Below are 18818 nucleotides of genomic sequence, written 5' to 3' on the forward strand. Positions count from 1 at the left end.
TTCAATAATTATAATAAGGGCTTCCGCTTACCGGCACTCCATCGGCCAGTGTGCTTTCCTATATAGTATCTCCCAAGAATGGTTATTTCTGGAATTCATGCTATGTGTGTCTGCTGAAGTGCTGAGGACAGCTTCACATAGAAAAGTGAAGCAGGCAGAACCAGCCTGGGGAAAAGCAATGCAGTGTCAGTGAGACCTAAGTAGGAATTATTTACAGAGTATTCAGGACACTAGTGAATGCGCCAGTCAGACTTCCAGAAAACCAACATCTGATTTATAGAGAAGCAGGGAAATGGTTGGCAGGTAAAAGATGCAGTGATCCCATGCAGAGAACCACAGAGTAAACATTCAAACAGAAAACTGGCACCTGGGGGATTTCAAAGGCCCCGTCGTTCCTGGTAGCTTCAGATGTCATTTGGCTGGTCCTGGCCTTCTCCCTGTGACTTCACATTATCTTTCTCTCTGTGTGTCTATCTCCATGACCAAATTTGCCTGCTTTTTAATAACTCGGTCATGTTAGATAGAAGCTCATCCTAATGACCTCAGCTTGATCATCAGCGAGGACCCCATTTCCAAATGAGATTACATGTGAAAGTTTGGGGATGGGGAGAGAAAACTTCAATATCTCTTGGGGAGACACAATTCAGGCCATAACGGAAGGATGGGCTAGGAAATGAATTTGATTAGAGTTAGCAGGTGTCACCTGGGAACTGGCTACCCCAAAAATCATGGGACCTGTGCTGTGAAACTTGAAGTAACTTTCTGGGAATGCTCCTGATGCTCTTTTTTTTTTAAGATTCATTTATTTATTTGAAGGTCAGAGTTACACAGAGAGAGAAGGAGAGGCAGAGAGGGAGAGAGAGAGAGAGGTCTTCCATCTGCTGGTTCACTCCTCAGTTGGTTGCAATGGCTGGAGCTACGACGATCCGAAGCCAGGAGCCAGGAACTTCTTCTGGGTCTCCCATGTGGGTGCAGGGGCCCAAGGGCTTGGAACGTCTTCTACTGCTTTCCCAGGCCACAGCAGAGACTGGATTGGAAGAGGAGCAGCCAGGACTAGAACCGGCACCCATATGGGATGCTGGCGCTTCAGGCCGGGGCTTTAACCCGCTGCTCCACAGTGCCGGCCCTGGTTTATTCATTTTCTTAGAAAGATTGGTATGATGTGAAAGTACCTACTATATTCAATTTAAGAAATATTGGAAAAACACTAGCCATGCGATTCAAAGGCAGAAAACTTGCATCTGATGTCCTCTGTAATGTGTTTGAAATGAAAGTGCATTTAGAAAATTTAAGCTAATTACTGAGACTGTTAAGGGCATAAACTGCCTAACTTCCATGGCATGGATCTTACCCATGACAAATGTGCTCCATGGTAAAAAAAAAAAAAAAAAGGCAGATTATGACTGAAGCTCATGTTGATGTCAAGACAAAACTGATAGATATCTGCTTTGTCTGGTCTGTATTGGTTTTACTTTAAAAAAAAAAAGTGACAATCAGGTAGGGGAGATATCTTATGCTCAGCACTAACAGGTCTATCAAATCTAGGGAGAAGATGATGGAAATCATGACCCAAGAAGAGCAAACAAATGACTTGAAAGAAGTGGCCAATAAATTGATTCCAGACAGCACTGGAAAAGACACAGAAAAAACTTGCCAATCTATTTATTCTCTCCATGATGTCTTAGTTAGAAAAGTAAGAATGGTAAAGAAGCCCAAGTTTGGATTGGGAAAACTCACGAAACTTCATGATGAAAGTAGCAGTCCTGGAAAAGCCTCTGGGGAGGCTTAGTCGGATGCTAAGGCTGAATGAGCTGATGGATATAAGCCACCAGTCTGAGGATCCATTTAAACCGTAGATTTTGGGGCCGATGCTGTGACGTTGCATGTTAAGCCTTCACCTACAGTGCTGGCATCCTATAGGAGTGCTGGTTTGAGACCCAGCTGCTCCACTTCCAATCCAGCTCTCTGCTATGGCCTGGGAAAGCAGTAGAAGATAGCCCAAGTCCTTGGACCCCTACAATTGCATGGGAGACTCAGAAGAAGCTCCCAGCTCCTGCCTTCGGATCGGCCCAGCTCTGGCCATTGCTGGGCATTGGCAGTGAACCAGAGGACAGAAGACCTCTCTCTGTGCCTCTGCCTCTCTGTAACTCTGCCTTTCAAATAAATAAATAAAATCTTCTAACCATAAATAAATGGATAGATAAAACGTAGGCATTAATAGTGACAGATAAAATGCCTTATTTTGTGATGGGAAAAAAAGGTTGTTTCTCTCCTCCAAGAAGTCCGACATATTAATGTTTGTAAATGAAAGGATGGTGCCAGTGCTGTGGCATGGTGGATTAAAGCCCCAGCCTGCAGCATTAGCATCCCATACGGGCACCGGTTTGAGTCCCGGCTGCTCCATTTCGGATTCAGCTCCCTGCTGATTTGTCTGGTAAAGCAGCAGAAGATGGCCCAAGTCCTCAGGCCCTGCACCCACATGGGAAATCGGAAGAGGCTCCTGGCTTCCCATTGGCTCAGCTCCAGCTGTTGCAGCCATTTGGGGAGTGAACCAATGGAAGGAAGACCTCTCAATCTCTGCTTTTCTCTGTAACTCTTTCAAATAAATAAAACAAATCTTTAAATGAAAGGATAACTAAAGAAATAAAATGAATACCAAAGAGTACATAATTTTTATATGTTTACACTACTGTTGTTTAATGATCTCATTAAACTATAATTTTAATAAAGATACAACTTTGCTTCATAAGTTATAATTTCATTGTACTCAATTAAAGCCACTTAATTAGTGATATTCCTCAATGAGCTAAAAAATATATCTCAAAATATTTAGTCTCATTAATAACTAATAAGTGTACTGAGTTTACTGTGGGAGTAACTGGCAAGCAAGAAGCACCCAGACATATTTGTGTGAAATTAAATAGTGTATTAGAAGCATGGAGAAAATTGGAAATGATCGTACTCCTGCTTCAATAGAAGTATCCAACCCCCTATTTGATTCAAGATTGTTTAAGTAGACATTCTTCTAAATGAGACATTGAAAACTGCCCCCTGGAGCTGGCACGGTGGCATAGCTGGTAAAGCTACTGCCTGCAGTGCCAGCATCACATATGGGTGTCATTTTGAGTCCTGGCTGTTCCACTTCTGATCCAGCTCTCTGCTATGGCCTGGGAAAGCAGTGGAAGATGGCCCAAGTCCTTAGGCCCCTGCACCCACGTGGGAGACCAGAAGAAACTCCTGGCTCCTGGCTTCGGATCGACAGCTCTGGCCATTATGGCCATCTGGGGAGTGAACCAGCTGATGGAAGACCTCTCTGTCCCTTTCTGCCTCTCCTTCTTGCTCTGTGGAACTCTGACTTTCAAGTAAATAAGTAAATCTTAAAAAAAAAAAAGAAAACTGCCCATAATTTTTCTTTCTTCAACATTCCCCCAATCCTCCCTCCCACATTAACCACAAATCCCACATTAAGGAAAATCTTAATCTGGCTTTGAGTTTTGAAAAGTCTTTCTACCTTGTTCAGGACTGACTTTCCAAAAACACTATTGCTATTCAATGAAATTTATTTCCTTCTATTTCAGAATTCAGAGAGATCAATGCATTTTTACGCATATCTCACCAATAGAGGGCAGGCCCTGGATGCCCAGAAAAGTTGTGTATCCTTAAATGACCTTGTGCCCAGAATTCCATCTACAAGTCTTTTGCTTAGTGACCCAAAATTGAATTCATCTTTATTTGAAATGTCTTTCCTCTGCATACACAGCTATGTTTCAAATAGTGTCCTCTATTTTTAAGAAGATAGTATCAAAGAGCAAATAAACACACAAACTGAATGTTTCTACAAGTCCTAGATCAAAATCAAATAAAGACTGGTACAAGATGTTACACATACAAGTCAGAGAGTTTTCTAGTAAAGCCAAGGAAAGGAATGAATTTAACAAAATCTAGTGCTAATTAGCATACAGATTTATATTTCAATTAAAATATAAACTTCAGACAAATATATTTGCCCCAAAAAGGCTCATCTATTAAAAACTAGCAGAAGCAATTTGCTTGAGCATTAAAAATTCCATGATTTTCAAAAACTAAATGCATTTGTAGGTGTTTTTAAAAATAGTAGTATTAAATTTTACCAAGTTACCTTAATCTAATTGATAGCAAGATCTAAAAATTCAACTAAGATAAAATTGTTATATTCAAAAAGTGAAACTAGTTTAATATTTTTCTGTGATTCTCAATGTATCTTCCCCACTACCACATTTTAAGTAAAAAACACTTCAGCACACAGCATATACAAAGCACCAAAAAGATGAATAAAACCAAAGCTCCTGCCTTTGAGGCATTTGCAATTCACATAGACATAAAGGCAACCTATAGGAATGCCCAGGCTGTCTAATAATTGTACAAAGAAAGTGTTGTGGGGGGCAGCGCTGTGATGTACAAGGTTAAGCCTCCGCCTGCAGTGTCGGCATCCCATCTGGGCATATGGGAGACCTAGAAGCTCCTGGCTCCTGGCTTCAGATTGGCACAGCTGCCAGGAAATGGAAGACCTTCCTCTCTCTCCTTTCCTCTGGCTCTCCTCTGTAACTCTGACTTTCAAATAAATCAATAAACCTTAATTTAAAAAATAGAAAGTATTGTGAGAAAAATCAATGAGAAATATTAAATAGCTCTAAACTAATAGTAAGTTGAAGAAAAGGAGCTTCCCTATTCTTTTCATAGTTTCTAAGCTCTGAATCAGGGATTTTTTTAGCAAGTAAATACATTTTGATGAGTTTAACAGAGATTCTGACATACTAACAAATGAAATTTGTTTCTACATATGGATTTTTTGTATATAAAAGTCCTTTAAATAGTGAAGGGATAATCTCACACTACTGATAGGCAGAGCAGTGACCTGCTCAAGAGAGGACTGAAGTCCAAGGGGTGTTCCCTGAAACCAAGGGTGGCTTTGGGCCATGGCGAACCTCAAGATCAGAGGAATTTAAAAGGGAAGTTTCCCAGCAAATAGAGCATCTGCTAGTCTCACTGGAAAGTATGAATACTCCATGAAAGAATGCAATTAGACTACGAGAACAACTTGTGCTTTCTCCTTCAACCTCTACCAATTGCTAGGTGTGATTACTAAGGCAAAAAAGAAGAAAGGAGTTCGAGGATCCAAAAAAGAGTGGACACTTGGAAATAAAGTGCATTTATTTGTTTCTGAACTTGAAAAGATCTATAATACGTTGAGTTCAATTACCCTTCTTCTACATACTGCCAAGTTATCCAAATTTAAAGCACATGGATAGTTTTTATCCATATAGTAATCACCCCCAAAATTCTTATTCCTTTTCCAAATCATATGCTGTGGCTAGATGTTAGCAACGCTTGCCTAATATGCACTTCACAGTCTTTCTTGTATGCAGCACAAATGCTACCACTACTTTAAAAAGAAGAGTCAGATGTCTAAGGTCTTCCATATTATAACTAAAAATAGAAAAAACAAGCTCTAGGTAAATCCTGAGAACACATTTACAAATAAAATAAGTGAACTTGCTTCTCATTATTACCAACCAATTATAGAATAACATGTCTTTCGAAAATTTCCAATTTAAAAATCCTTTCACATTTATTATGTCGTCCAAATCTTACAGCATCTATAGAAACAAATTCAGGAAAGTGAACTTCCTTTCATTTTCACCTATGAGTGCAAATCCCTCATAGACATTGAGGAGAAAGTGAGGAACCGAGGCTAGAGTCCAAGACTCCTGACTTCCACTCCAAGCAGAAGGAGTTTCATAGTCACCAAATATTAAAAAGCCATGATGCTACTATTAGGAGGCTCAGAACCATTTTAATTCAAGATGATAGCCAAGGGTAGGAAGCTGTGGTTTTAGCACTAGAGAATACAAACAACCACCAGCCCTAAACCTGTCCTCGTATTTCAGTACTATCAGATCTAATAACTGGGGGTGGCAAAGTGTCCGGTTTAGGGCCTGAAATAATTCATCAAAATATCCTATCATATTAGAACCAACATATGGAGCATTTACCATGTGCCAGGGCTATTGGTTTGATTGTGGTTTCTCCCCCAAATGTCCATGTGCTGGAAGCCCTGTACCTAGTAAGCTGATGTTGAGGTAATGGAGCCTGGTGGGAAGTAATGAGGTCAGAAGGGCACAAACCTGGGAAGGAATTGATGTAGGTCTTGTGGGATTGGATTTGTTCCCTTGAGACTGGATCTTGGCACCTCCAATGCCCTTCCATAAGCACAATTCTTTTAGTTGCTCCTCCCTTATGATGCCATCTGCTATGGGTCCTTCATCACAGCCAAGCAGATGTTGGTACTAAGACATCCTCCCTCCCTGATAAGCCAGCAACGCTAGTTTAAAACTAACAAGAGAAAAATCAACTGATTTGACCATGTTCACACAAATGAGCCCAGAGTCAGGACTTGAACCCAGATCCTAAACCCTCGAAGTCTGAACTCTCACACCAAGCTATGTTGTACATTGGGAGAGTTTAACAGTCAAATCAATAGATAGTTTTATTCCACGGTGACAAGGGCTGGAAAGCATCTTTCATTTCCAGAACCTGTTTTGAAAACTCTATTTAGTATGGTATTCAAAATCCTAGCATTTTCATATTGCTACAAATACAATGGGAAGATGAAAACTACCAACCTAAAACAATAATAGAAAAATAGATTTATGGGTGAGAAAAAAGAATCATTAAAATGTAAAGCATGCCAGGGATGACGCTGTGGCACAGTGGTCTAGACCTCTCCCTTCGGCACAGCACCCCACATTGGCTCTGGTTTTAGTCCCAGCTGCTCCTCTTACGATCTAGCTCTCTGCTTTGGCCTAGGAAAGCAGAAGATGGCCCATGTGCTTGGGCCCCTGCACCCACGCCGGAGACCTAGAGAAAGATTCTGGCTCTTGGCTTTGCATCGGCTCAGCTCCAGCCATGTGGCCATTTGGGGAGTGAACCAGCAGATGCAAGGACTTTCTCTTTGTCTCTCCTTCTCTCTGTCTGTAACTCTGCCTCTCAAATAAATAAATAAATAATCTTAAAAAAAATTTAAAGAGGGTAAAGCATGCCTTCCACGGGGAAAGGTCTGACACTAGCAACTCAAGGATTCCTGTATTGATGTCAGATTGCAAAGAAATTGTTAAATCGCAAAGACTGGCTATATTCCTTAACACTAAAAGCACTTTTTTTCACATAAAAATACTTATTTATCAACAGCATTTTTAAAAACTCATTCTTGTTTTTTCTCTTTTTTCTAAGAGGGAGAAGGAGAGAAAGTGGAAGAGGGAGAAGAGTGGGGAGAGGCAAATATTTTCCATCCATTGGTTCATTCCTCAGATGGCCTCAATGATCAGGACTAGACCCAGGCCACAGCCAGGAGCCAGGAACTCCATCTGGGTCTCCCATGTGGGCGACGGGGGCCCAGCACTTGGGCCACCTTTCGCTGCTTTCCCAAGTGCGTTAGTGGGGAACTGGATAGGAAGTGAAGCAGCCGGGACTCAAATTGGCACCCATTTGGGATGCTAGAGTCACAGGTGGTGGCTTAACCCACCAGCCCCATATCAACAGCATTTTTAACTGCTTTAGCCAGAGGAGTTTATAAAAGGAAAAGTGAGAAAGGAGACTCTTAAAGCTTCTATGATCCTTCCTAACTAACATGTGTGATCAATAGATTCTCTTTTTGTTAATTCTACAGGAAAAAGAGACATCAGTAACATGAGAATTCCTAGAATTCTGTAAAATGGAAGAAAAGTTGTCATTAATATCTTACCAAGACCAGATATTTTACACTTTTTTTTTTTTTGACAGGCAGAGTTAGACAGTGAGAGAGAGAGAGACAGAGAGAAAGGTCTTCCTTTTTGCCACTGGTTCACCCTACAATGGCTGCTGCAGCTGGCGCATTGCGCTGATCGGAAGCCAGGAGCCAGGTGCTTCCTCCTGGTCTCCCATGCGGGTGCAGGGCCCAAGGACTTGGGCCATCCTCCACTGCACTCCCGGGTCATAGCAGAGAGCTGGCCTGGAAGAGGGGCAACCGGGACAGAATCCGGCGCCCCAACCGGGACTAGAACCTGGTGTGCCGGCGCCGCAAGGCGGAGGATTAGCCTGCTAAGCCACGGCGCCGGCCAGATATTTTACACATTTATTAATAACAACAGTGGCTAATACTAATTAAGTACTTGCTGTATTCTAAGCATTTTACTGAATTATCCTTCTGGGCCCTCCCAGCAACCCAGCAGACAGATATTATTTGCCCATTTTTTCTTAAGAGGAGATTTGGGAGATTAACCCAAATCCTGTGGCCACCAGATGGCAGAGCTGGGATTTGAATCAAGCAGTCTGATGTCAGAATCTGAACTCTTAACCCAAATGTGATAATATTGCTTCATTTATACCTCCCCATAAGGGGTGTTGTTGGGGCATAGCCAATTAAGTTGCTGCATGTGACATTGGCATTGCACATGGGCACTGATTCGAGTCCCGGCTGCTCCACTTCCAATCCAGCTTCCTACTAATGCACCTGGGAAACAGCAAAGGATGGCCCAAGTACTTGGGCTCTCCCTCTCTCTGCCTCTTCATCTCTCTCTCTGTGTGTGTAATTAACTTTCAAATAAATAAATAAATCTTTAAAAAAAAAGAAAAGAAAGAAACCTGGGGCCATTATTGTTATCATTCAGGCCAGAGATAGTGCTGAGCAAGGAGTAATAGCAATGCATTGAAATGACCATGTGGCTCCTATTACATCATCTTTCAACCTTGCCTGATGATAAGAATCAAGAATCAATGAAGCTTGTTAAAAGTACAGGTAACTAGGACTCCGCTCCAGAGACTCATTTTCAATGTGGCCGAGTGTGGCTAGGAATCTACAGTTAAGACAAGCTTTCTTGGGTGATTCTTATCATTAAGCAAGCTTGTCCAGCGCTAATTTTCAGAGTACACTGAAATATATAACTTCCTTCCTTTGCAAAATCCATACTTTAAAGTCATTTTTCATGACCCCCACAAAGAGCCAGGGTAAGTGTAGACTCTTGGTTCACATAATGTACCTCAACATTTCCAATGTTCAGATCATCTAAACTTAGGTTTTTTTTTGAATGTGCTCCTTTTAAAACATGATCATTTCAGAATATTAATACAGGGACAGCTGTCAGGGGAGGCATGAAGTGGGTGGTCCATGAGGGCCAGAACTCAGCAGGAAGCAGCTGGGAGGGAGGGCAATAGAACAGAGCCCCAGTCCAGTTCTTTTTTTTTTTTTTTTTTTTTTTAGTGTATCTGTGTGATTATCCATTCTATTCATCCACAAAGAGGCAGCATAGCATAGTATTTAAGAGAAAAACTCTAAGAATCAAACTCCCAATATTCAACTCCTGGGTCTTTTACTTAATAATTAAGTAAATTACTTAATCTCAGTGTTCCTAAATTTTCTCATCTGAAAAAGGAATGGAAATAGCGTATTTGTTTGCAGGGCCTGCCATATCAGAGTTGGGTGGCTGAAACAGCAGTGTATCTGCGGACAATCCTGCGTCTAAAGCCTGTGCTCAAGATGTTCTCCGGGTTGTTTCTTCTAAGACCTTTCTCCTCGGCTTGCAGAGGTCATCTTCCTGTACACTCACCCAGTCTTCCCTCAGGTGTCTCTAATCTCTCCTGATGAGAACAGCACTCAGACTGCGTTAGGGCCCAGCCTAGTGTCCTCATTTTGCCTCTCTAAAGCCTCTATCTCCAAACACAGAGGATTCCAAACTTATGCTGCTTCAACTTAATTTTTCATGTTATGATGGTGCAAAAGCAACACATATGCACTAGAAATCCCACTTTTAATTTTGCTCTTTTCCTGGACTGGCAATATCTGCTACCACACTATCTCAAGATTTTGGGTAGCAACAGTGAGCCACAGGACCCAGGCAAACACACAGTTCTAAAGGCAAGCAACCGACACTCCATAGTGTTGTGTGTTGCTAACTTTTGGTGTTCAGCAGTTTAGGTGTATTCAGTGCATTTGCTACTTACAGTATTTTCAACTTAAGTGGGGTTTATCAGGATATAATCCCACCATAAATCGAGGAGCATCTGTATAGTCAGACTTTGAGTGATTGGGAGTTATGACTTCAACTTGCGAATTTTAGGGGGACACAATCCATGCCATAAAAATGATATCCATCCAACAAGATCATTGCCTAGGTTAGAAGACCTAATACATGTGTCTGACATATAGTAAGTGCTCAATAAACATTATCACTTAATCATGTTACTTACGCGCTACCTTCGTTATAGTGCTGAGATGCAGAGATGAACCACTTACGGTCTCTGCACTTAAGAAAATTCAGTTAGTGGGGGAACACAGACAAAAATGGAGACGGTGAAAAGTACTATGAAGAGACTAAAACAGTAATGGGCCAGAGCAGAGATGGGTCTTTCTATCAAGGGTCAGATAGTAAATATGGTCAGCATTACAGATCACAACTATTCGACTCTGCCTTTTTAAAAAATGTATTTTATGTGAAAGGCAGAGTTGCAGTGAGAATGAGGAAGAGGCAGAGATCTTCCACTGCTGCTTCACTGCCCCAGATGGCTGCAAGGGCTGGGGCTGGGGACAGGCCGGAGCTGGAACCAGGAGCCAGGAGCTTCTTCCAGGTCTTCATGTGAGGGCAAGGGCCCACGGACTTGGGCCATCATCCACTGCTTTCCCAGGTGCATTAGCAGGGAGCTGGATTGGAAGTAGAGCAGCTGTGACTAACCAACACACATATTGAATGCTGGTGCTGCAGGCGATGCCTTAACCCGATACACCACAATGCCACCCCCTTTTTAATTTTTTTTTTAATTTTAAAATTTATATAAGGTGAATAAATTTCATGTATTTCATATATACAGATTTAGGAACATAGTGATACTTCCCACCCTAGCCTCCCTTCTGCCCATGCTCCCACTCTCCCTTCTCCTTCCTTATTTTCGTTCTAATTTTTATAACAATATACTTTTAGTTTATTTTATAATCACAAGCTTAACCCTCCACTAAATAAAGAATTCAAGTGTAAGTAGAAAACCACCATTCCTCAAGGGTATAGACAAGCGTTATAAACAATAATCAAATCTCAAAATGTCAATTTCACTCATACATTACATTTTTTTGTACTCTGTGTATTAGTTACCACAAATCAGGAAAAACATGACATTTGTCTTTTTGGGACTGGCTTATTTCACTAAGCGTAATGGTTTCCAGTTGCATCCATTTTTCAACTGCCATTTTACAGAGCAAAAGCAGTCACAGACAATATATGAAAATATGACTATACAAATGTTCCAATAAAACTTTATTATGGACAGTGAAATTTGAATTGTATATAATTTTCTCATGAAAAATTTTTTGTTTCTTTTAACCACTTAAAAATGTAGAAACCACTCTTAGCTCATAGGTCATACAAAAATAAGATTTTTTATTATTTATAATTTATTATTTATAATAATTAGTTTGCCACCCTTTGCTCTAGAAAGTCAACCCTAAACAGGAGGAAAAACTCTCTCCTACTTAAGTTTACTGCTTGGGGACTGTGAACTAAACTGACAAATGACAAATTAACAGCACAAAAGACAAACTTATTAACATGTATGTACACATAACTTAAGGAGGAGTGGTTAGAATTTGGAGCTTATATACCATCTTCTTTTTTTTTAAGATTTATTTATTTATTTGAAAGTCAGAGTTACACAGAGAGGAGAGGCAGAGAGAGAAAAGTCTTCCATCCGCTAGTTCACTCTCAAGTTGGCCTTACCAGCCAGAGCTGCATCAATCCAAAGCCAGGAGCCAGTAGCTTCTTCTGGGTCTCCCATGAGGGTGCAGGGGCCCAAGGACTTGGGCCCTCTTCTACTGCTTCCCCGGGGCCATAGCAGAGAGCTGGGTCAGAAGTGGAGCAGCCAGGACTTGAACAAGCACCCATATGGGATGATGGCACTGTAGGCAGCAGCTTTTCCCACTACACCACAGCGCTGGCCCCATATACCATCTTAAGGGGCGGGGGGGAATAGTATTCATGGGAAAACTTTTAGGATAGATAAGTGGGCACTTAAGAGAACAGATGGGAGATAGGATAGTTTTGTGATATCTGTTTGAGTGATCTGGTGTCCTGCTGCTGATTTCTTGGCTCCACTGACAAGAGTCAATCCTCTGTTTTCTTCTTTTTTTTTTTTTTTAATTTATTTATTTTTTATTTTTTTTTTTATTTTTGACAGGTAGAGTGGACAGTGAGAGAGAGAGAGACAGAGAGAAAGGTCTTCCTTTTGCCGTTGGTTCACCCTCCAATGGCCGCCGTGGTAGCGTGCTGCGGCCGGCGCACCGCACTGATCCGATGGCAGGAGCCAGGTGCTTATCCTGGTCTCCCATGGGGTGCAGGGCCCAAGGACTTGGGCCATCCTCCACTGCACTCCCTGGCCACAGCAGAGAGCTGGCCTGGAAGAGGGGCAACCGGGACAGGATCGGTGCCCCAACCGGGACTAGAACCCGGTGTGCCGGCGCCGCAAGGTGGAGGATTAGCCTAGTGAGCCGCGGCGCCAGCCTCAATCCTCTGTTTTCTGAACTACTGGGGAGTGGTTGAGTTCTTCTGGGGGGCTCTGCTTTGGGACAGACATGGGCGTTCAGAATAAAACCTCTTCCGGCATCTGCTGATTCTCAAATGCCTTCAGCTCATAACAATATGTATGCCACTAAAGTGTATTCTGTACCCTTCAACACAAGAAATAAGCTGAAGCCATACTGTATACCTTTGTCCACATCTGGAGCACCGTGAAATACAAGTGTCAGTAATCAATTTCTTGAAATCGTATACCGCTTCTAAACTGGCTAAATGTTCCAGTAAGAACTAAGATAAGCCTAGATAACCTGACTTTCCTCCCACCACACACAAACAGAAATCAGAAAACTCCTAGGGGTTTAGTTTGACAGCGTGGAACTTCAGGGTGGAGGTAAGGGAAGGATATGTTTAAAGGACTCTCAACTGCCATTGATATACAGTAGGGGCACGTATGTACACATACTGTTCATGCCAGTAAGGCTCCTTTAAAGTGGTTTTGAACTCCCAAGGTTGGGATGGCTTGTTTTGACCTGTCAAGACCCTTCTGGTTTGAACTTGGAGCTGTGCCCAACTATACTCATATGCACCTGTTGACATCAGTGTGGACCCAAGTAAACTTCAGACAGGTGACCTACATGGCTCATGCAAGGTTGTGTCAGTTTGTAAAGAGACCCTCCTTGGCATTTGTCCCAGATGGTGTGTGATTTTCAGAAAGACAAGTCTCCATGGAGGGTAGGGTAGGTTAGTACAAGGCAGGGCAACAGGAAATAGTAACTATTCAAATGCTTACATTCCATCTTGAGTATCATATAATAAGATGGAGCATCTCTGCTGTTTCAAATGTACAGCTTACATATTTTTGCATGATTTTTAGCAAGAAAATTAAAATCTGCCATCCAGACTCTTCTCTCTAGACAATTGAATGGAACTCTTAGTGTCTCAAGCTTCTGTGGGCTGTACCTCCTCACTGCAGTCATGCACAAGTGTGGTTTGTTTGGCCAAACATGGATCATTGAGAAACTGTGACCTTCGGGTCATGACTCATTCACAGGAGGGTAAGCCAATCAATGGAGTCAGGATCAAAACTCAGTGAATGTCAGCCAACTTTGGTGGAGGGGAGCGGGGAGGCACAACAGCATACACTCCTACCAAATACATTGGAGAAGTATATGAGAAAATACACCCAAAACATACCTTAGAATGTATTTTTGACAAAGCTTGTATAAGATAGATGTCTGTTTCTTTTAGCCATCTTTATTATGGTGCCATTATTTAAAGACTGTACTTTGAGATTAGTTAATATTATATATCCCACATTGTGAAATAAGATAAGTTAAACAAGGTAAATGATTTGTTGTTAAAGCAACAGTTGCATGCTTTCTCATAAAAATAAATCTAAATATTTATCTCCTAAAGAAATGATTAAAAGGTAAGTTATCAAGGAATACACAAGCAAGCTGTGTAGACAGTTTCAAAGGCTATAATGCACCTAATTCACCTTCAAAAACAAAGGTACTAAGTATTAAAACATGTTTCCCGGCTGGCGCTGTGGCTTAACAGGCTAATCCTCCGCCTTGCGGCGCCGGCACACTGGGTTCTAGTCCCAGTTGGGGCGCTGGATTCTATCCTGGTTGCCCCTCTTCCAGGCCAGCTCTCTGCTATGGCCCGGGAAGGCAGTGGAAGATGGCCCAAGTGCTTGGGCCCTGCACCCGCATGGGAGACCAGGAGAAGCACCTGGCTCCTGGCTTCAGATCAGCACGATGCACTGGCCGCAGTGGCCATTGGAGGGTGAACCAGTGGCAAAAAGGAAGACCTTTCTCTCTGTCTGTCTCTCTCACTGTCCACTCTGCCTGTCAAAAAAAAAAAAAATCACTCCTCTTGGTTTTTTTTCCTTCAAGGCGCTTATCACAATTAAAGAAATTTGAGCCATTATCTTGTTAACTTATTTGTTTACTTGTTTATTCATATGTAACTTTCATCCAATTGAAAATTAATTCATGCCATGTATATAATATTTATAATTTTTTGCTAGTACCCAGATTACAAATGAGTTAAATTTTAGTGATATATTTACTAAATCCAGCATATCCAATATATTATTTTAATAAGTAACCAATATAAAAATTATTCAGGTTTTTTTTTTTGGTACAAAGTCTTCAAAAACTGGTGCACATTTTTTTTAAAGATTTTATTTATTTATTTGAGAAGTAGAGTTACAGACAGTGAGAGGGAGAGACAGAGAGAAAGGTCTTCCTTCCGTTGTTTCACTCCCCAGATGGCCGCTACTGTCGGAGCTGCACCAATCCGAAGCCAGGAGCCAGGTCTTCTTTCCAGTCTCCCATGCGGGTGCAGAGGCCCAAACTCTTGGGCCATCTTCTACTGCTTTCCTAGGCCATAGCAGAGAGCTGGACTGGAAGAGGAGCAGCCGAGACTAGAACCGGCGCCCATAGGGGATGTTGCAGCTGGAACTAGAACTGGTGCCCATATGGGATGCCAGTGCCGCAGGCAGAGGATTAACTCACCGTGCCACGAGGCCGGCCCCCTGGTGTGCATTTTTTTAAAAAGATTTATTTATCTATTTGAAAGGCAGAATTATAGAGAGGCAGAGAGAAGGGCAGAGAGAGAGGTCTTCCATCTGCTGGTTCACTCCCCAAATGGCCACAACACCTGGAGCTGTGTCAGTCTGAAGCCAGGAGTCAGGAGGTTCTTTCAGTTCTCCCACATGGGTGCAGGGGCCCAAGGACTTGGGCCATCTTCTACCATTTTCCCAGGCCATAACAGACAGCGGAATCAGAAGTGGAGCAGCCGGGACTCGAACTGGCACTCATATGAGATGCCGGCACTGCAGGCCACAGCTTTACCTGCTACAACACAGCGCCAGCCCCTGGTATGTATCTCTTTATACTAATAGGATATGTCAATGCAGAAAATAGGATATTGTCTGAATATAGATCTAGAATATGAATCACTGGGGCTTCATCTAGTCCATTTTTGTGTCTCCAACAACTAAAAATTCATTGGCATAAAGTAAGTGTTTAGTATGTCATGATTGAGTGAATAAATTCCTGGTGATGGGAACTTATTGGAGGTGATGGTTTTGGGGTTGGAGATCAAAGCTTCCATCTTGGGCCAGCTGAGCTGAGGCATCTGTAAGACATCTAAGCAGAGGCCAGCGCTGTGGCTCCCTAGGCTAATCCTCCGCCTGCGGCGCCAGCACCCCAGGTTCTAGTCCTGGTTGGGGCGCCGGATTCTGTCCCGGTTGCTCTTCTTCCAGTCCAGCTCTCTGCTGTGGCCCGGGAAGGCAGTGGAGGATGGCCCAAGTCCTTGGGCCCCTGCACCCGCATGGGAGACCAGGAGAAGCACCTGGCTCCTGGCTTCGGCCATTTGGGGGGTGAACCAACAGAAGGAAGACCCTTCTCTCTGTCTCTCTGTCTCACTGTCTAACTCTGCCTGTCAAAAATAAAATAAAATAAAAATTAAAAAAAGACATCTAAGCAGAAGGAAGTAGATGTGAGTTTAGGACTGAGAAGAAGGGTACTGAGAAGAAGGGTGTTGATCACCTTGGGAAAGAATGTAAAAAAGGACCCAGACCTCCTTCAGAGACATCAAATTGAGTTAATTTAAGTCCCGTTAGCCTGCTTTTCATTACTTTCATTACTTTAACCACAGTATCCAAGAGGAGCTATTTAGGAAGGAAGATTTATTTTGCCTCACCGTTTTGGAGGTTCACAATTCAAGATCTGGTGGCCCCATTGATCTGGTGCCTGAAAGGGGCAACAGATGATGGGACACGTGGTAAATCGGGAAAGAGAGAGAAGCTGGCCAAACAGCTTACCCAAACAACCCTCTCACAGATTCTACCTGCCCAGGATACATGCCACTGAACTAAAGAGCTCCATTAGGCCCAGTCGTGACTAGGACAAGTCTCCATTCTTAATCCATGAAACTAAGACTTTGGGGACCAAGGCCCCAAGGCATTGGCCTTTGAAGTATATCCAAACAATAATCCAAACTGTAACACCATACTTGTAATGCTTTGAGAGGTTATTTGCATAATGTGGAGAGAGGTCATTTTTTCATGCCTGCAGCACTGGTATCCCATATGGGTGCTGGTTCATGTCTCGGCAGATCCTCTTTCCATTCAGCTCCCTGCTTATGGCCTGGGAAAGTAGTAGAGGATGACCCAAGTGCTTGGGCCGCTGCACCCACGTGGGAGACCAGGAGGAAGCTCCTGGATCCTGGCTTTGGATCAGCACAGCCCCGGGTGTTGCAGCCATTTGGGGAGTGAACCAGCAGATAGAAGACCTCTCTTTCTCTTTCTCTGCCTGTAAATCTCTCTCTCAAATCAATAAATAAAATCTTTAAACAATAGACAAAAGAAATTTGTCCTGAGAAGGTCAAGAGGTTCAATTAGCTTTTAGAAGAATCCAGTCTAAAATGACTTTTTAAAAAGCATACAAGGGGCCGGTGCTGTGGTGTAGTGGGTAAAGCCACTGCCCGCAGTGCCGGCATCCCATATGGGCACCGGTTCAAGTCCCAGCTGCTCCACTTCCAATCCAGCTTTCTGCAATGGCTTAAGAGAGCAGTAGAAGATGGCCCAAGTCCTTGGGTCCCTGCACCTGCATGGGAGACCTGGAAGAAGCTCCTGGCTCCTGGCTTCGGATAGGCACAGCTCTGGCTGTTGCGGCCATTTGGGGAGTAAACCAGTGGATGGAAGACACCCCCCACCCCCGCCGCCTCTGCGTAACTCTCCTTTCAAATAAATAAATAAATATTTAATAAATAATAAAGAGCATATAAAGTTTAAGCCATTGGGTATAACAAGGAACCATGAAAGTGGAGGGAGCATAACTATCTGGCTTTTCCAGGTCCAAGTGGTCTGACAGTAGAGGTTCAGTTGGCAACATATTCCAAACACAGAGCTAAATTATGACTGGGATTTCTTGCAAGTCTTCTGAGTGCCTTCTGCCCTTCATTTATAACACTATGGATTCTTAACATATTGTTCCTCTCAGAATTCTATTTTTCCCTCTATAGAAGGCAATGAAATTCTATTCTTCTTCCAGAGTATTAATGTAAATTAGTAATGTAAATTAGTAACAATTTTTGTCAAGAGAAAGGTCATTTGCAAATAATTATCAAATGTGTTGATTCAAGTAAACTAGGCTTCCTCCGTTGCCCTTTCAAATCAGGGAGAGAAGGAAACACACTAGTCAACTCCATGGGTGAGTAAGTAGTTGGGTGACCTTGAATAAGCCTGTACCTTTCCTGTGCCTGGCTGTTCTTATCAACAGAATAGAGGTGAAAGCAGATGTCCTCCAGTTCTTGTGATTTAATGCTAAACTAGGCTCCTACTGTCCACCTATTTACCTTCAAATTTTCTCCGTGTGAGATCATCTTTTTAAACATTTTCAAATTTTATTTAAGGTACACGAGTTTCATGTATTTCATATATACAGATTCAGGAACACTCCCCCACCCTACCCTCCCTCCGCCCATTCTCAACCCTTCTTCCTCCTGTCTCTCCTATTCCCACTCTTAACTTTCACAAAGATCTAGCTCAAGAAACCTAGGGATAGTCCCAAGGTCACCATCAGGTGGACTTGTACCGGGGAACAGGCAACGACCTCACTTTCTCCATTGAGGAGGATAATAAACTCTCGTGCTCACGTCTCAGGGTTGTTTTGCAGCCCCGAAGACGGTAGATTAGGAGTGTGTGCTCTGCAATCCACACAGCTAGAGACATGAGGACTGTAATTATTGTTAAAGCAGATGTTTGAAACACTGTATACATCACTCCGGACTCAGATAACAGGCTGAGTCCTGATGATCTCTCATGTGACTTGCTCCTTGTGTTGAGTAAATGGTAGTTTGTTACTGGACTAGCGCAGGGTGGGAGTGGAGAAAACTGTCTTGCTATCTCCAGGGAGCGCCTATCTTTGAATGTTTACACGAAAATAAAGAAACACGGGAAAAAAAAAAAAAGTGGGAAGGAGGAATTCACGGGCAGAGGAGGAAGGCCGAGACAACGCCAAGCTGCTAGGAACCTAAAAGGGCGAACTGATTCGAATCACAGGCATGAGGAGGGGCAGTGGGCACGAGCAGGGCAGGCACCGAAGCCAGTCAGACTGGGGCGGGGGTGGTGGCGAGCGAGTGGCTAGTCCGGCGACCGGCCAAGCAGGCACCGGCGGAGGAGGGGAGCAGAGGGAGGGGCCTGGCGAAGGGCAAAGGCAGGGCGACACTTAA

At 42.9% G+C, this 18818-nt stretch overlaps 1 pseudogene; it reads left to right on the forward strand.

Moving 5' to 3' along the window:
* Positions 1-1144: 1144 nt before the first annotated feature.
* LOC133765575 (small ribosomal subunit protein eS1-like) lies at positions 1145-1837 on the forward strand (annotated as a pseudogene).
* Positions 1838-18818: the final 16981 nt, after the last annotated feature.

The sequence above is a fragment of the Lepus europaeus genome, chromosome 8 (assembly GCF_033115175.1).
Source record: "Lepus europaeus isolate LE1 chromosome 8, mLepTim1.pri, whole genome shotgun sequence".
In the NCBI taxonomy this organism is placed as follows: Eukaryota; Metazoa; Chordata; class Mammalia; order Lagomorpha; family Leporidae; genus Lepus; species Lepus europaeus.